This window comes from Montipora capricornis, chromosome 1, assembly GCF_036669925.1.
Source record: "Montipora capricornis isolate CH-2021 chromosome 1, ASM3666992v2, whole genome shotgun sequence".
Lineage (NCBI taxonomy): Eukaryota > Metazoa > Cnidaria > Anthozoa > Scleractinia > Acroporidae > Montipora > Montipora capricornis.
The window spans coordinates 4,196,173-4,198,672 of record NC_090883.1 but is presented as its reverse complement, the minus strand read 5'-3'; the positions used below and the strand labels follow the sequence as shown (position 1 = coordinate 4,198,672).

Genomic DNA, 2,500 nt, shown 5'->3' with positions numbered 1-2,500 from the left:
AAACGACTTTGAAATCAGGCTTAAGGACATTCGCGCTAATTGTTTGTGTGCAACATTACGGCGCATGTAATGCTACTGTAATATGTCACGCATTACTTTGAGCATTAGTGAAACTGAGGTTTTACAATCTTTGCAAAAACCGTGGATGATAAGTCTTGCACATTGTTGGATCAAAGAAGATCGTGATCAGTCAAATTTGATTTAAAAGTATTTATGAAAGTCAAGTAGACTACTGCATTACTGATATTCGAGTTGTTTCATCAGTCGTGTACTAGTCTACTTGACTTTCATAAATATTTTTCAAGCATTAGTGAAAATAACATGGTGACAAAAATGCCGGGGAAAAAATTCCAGGCTAGCAAAAGAATGGCACATTTATTTCCAAATTATCATGAAACATTAAAGAGAGGTGAGCAGGAGGGTGGAAAAGCTTTGGAAAAGGTAGCTGATCGAGTGGTGGCTGAGAGTTTGAACCATTGCATAAATTTAATTTCTTAGATATCTTGATAACGGACGAATTTTAAAGGCTGCAACGAACACCCTGAAAGATAACCCTTTCTGCGACAGTCAGATATTCATATCCGACGACGTGTCAAAATCTATTTGGACTGAAAGAGCTAAACTACAGAAAGGCCATTTGAAGCAACTTAAAGAAAGAGAAGGAATTCAGTTCGCTTTCATCCCATGGTCAGTTCCCGTGCAGATATTGTACAAAGAATTCAATTCTGAAGGTCTCAAGTCCTTTAAACATAGTCCATGACGTTTTTGCTGTCATTATGTACTGCGTAATTATAGCTAAATAAACTGCATGATTTATTTTCTGTTTACAATTCTGGCGCCGGAAAACCGCCTGTCTTTTTTTAATAGCATAGCATAGGTCAGTATAATACATTCATGTGCCATGGAGATCTCGGCGAAAGTGTGCAGCAACCAAGATGGTAAGTACGCTTTCGTTTGTTTGTATATTTTGTGTGTATGTGCTGTACTTCTTTTTCATAACTTAAATTATTCTTTTACTACTTTTGCATTTGTTTTGCTATTCAATTCATATTCAGAGCATATATCACCTATTAATATGATAATGATTAATCATTCTTGCACTAAGAATGCATAATTCGGAAACTAAGCCTGAAAGCATCAAGTTGCTTTCCTTGAATGTTAGAGGCCTAAGCAACTCACAAGCGTAGGGCAATTTTTTTCCTGGTGTAGGAAGCAAAAAGCTGACTTAATATTTTTACAGGAAACTCATTCCACAACAGAACGACAGGATCAATGGCGAAAAGAGTGGGGCGCCTCTGTTTTATTTTCGCACAGCAGTAAAAATGCTAGAGGTGTTGCAATTCTCACAAAGAGTAGTTTGAACATTACTATTCAACAGGCTGAAATAAGTTCGGATGGAAGGTTTATTGTTCTAAAAGCTGCTATTAACAATGAGATATAGACAATTGCAAACATAATTATATGGCCCAAACAAGATGATGATGCTGTTAAATTTTATCGTAATTTATCAAAATTATTAAGAAACAATGAATTTGGTAATGAAGAAAACATTATTATAGGTGGAGATTTTAATTGTCCTCTTGACATAACACTTGACAAAAAACGCGGTCTACCAATTCCACGAAAATATGTACATGTAGTTAATTCTATAGATGAATTGCAAAATGAATTCAGTTTACATGACATTTGGCACCTAAAAAACCCAACATTGCAAAGCTTTATCTGGGGGCGCTGCTCACTTTTTGTATTTTGCTGACTAGATTATCGGCTAATATCTGATAAATTACATGATTTGGTAACTAAGGTCGATATCGTACCTTCGATCAAAACAGACCACTCCGCTATTCTAGAACTTGAAAAAATCAGATCAAGTGGAAGAGGAGTTGGTTTCTGGAAACTTAACACTTCTTTATTGGCAAACGAAAATTATAAGCACATGATAACAAACAATTTACTGACTTGGTTGGACGCAGGTAAAGACATACAGGATCCTAGCCTTTGGGGGGATTGGATCAAGTTTAATATAAGGTCAAATTCCATTATATTCTTGAAACAAATAGCTTCTATTCAACGGATACAAGAGGAGGAATTATCAGGAGGCAGTCCTAATGTTCCAAACAAATCCTTGTACTAATACACGTCTGGCACTAGACAAATGTGCGCATGATCTTGATCGAAGCACTGTACGAGGACAAGGTAGAGGGGATCATACCACGCGCAAGAGCTCGATGGCACGAACACGGGGGAAAAAATAGCAAATATTTCTTTAATCTCGAGAAACGTAACCATGTAGAATCATCGGCTTTCTTCAATAACCCAAATTTACCGAGTATTTCACTGGAATAACTGCGGAAGAGTGTGGGAACGTTCTCAAAACATTTCCAACTGCAAAAACGCCAGGAAACGATGGTATACCCACCTCTAGCATTGAAATGGCGTAAAACTGTAAAAGCTCTAGGGGTTCACTTTAGTTACAATAAAGAAGAATCAGTGCAAAAGA

At 36.8% G+C, this 2,500-nt stretch overlaps 1 protein-coding gene across 1 annotated transcript in view; it reads right to left on the bottom strand.

Annotated features, from left to right (window-relative positions):
* Positions 1–2,500, bottom strand: part of LOC138043092 (sentrin-specific protease 1-like) — a 56,183-nt gene that overhangs the window by 37,607 nt on the left and 16,076 nt on the right. The gene's annotated exons all lie outside the window — the stretch shown is intronic.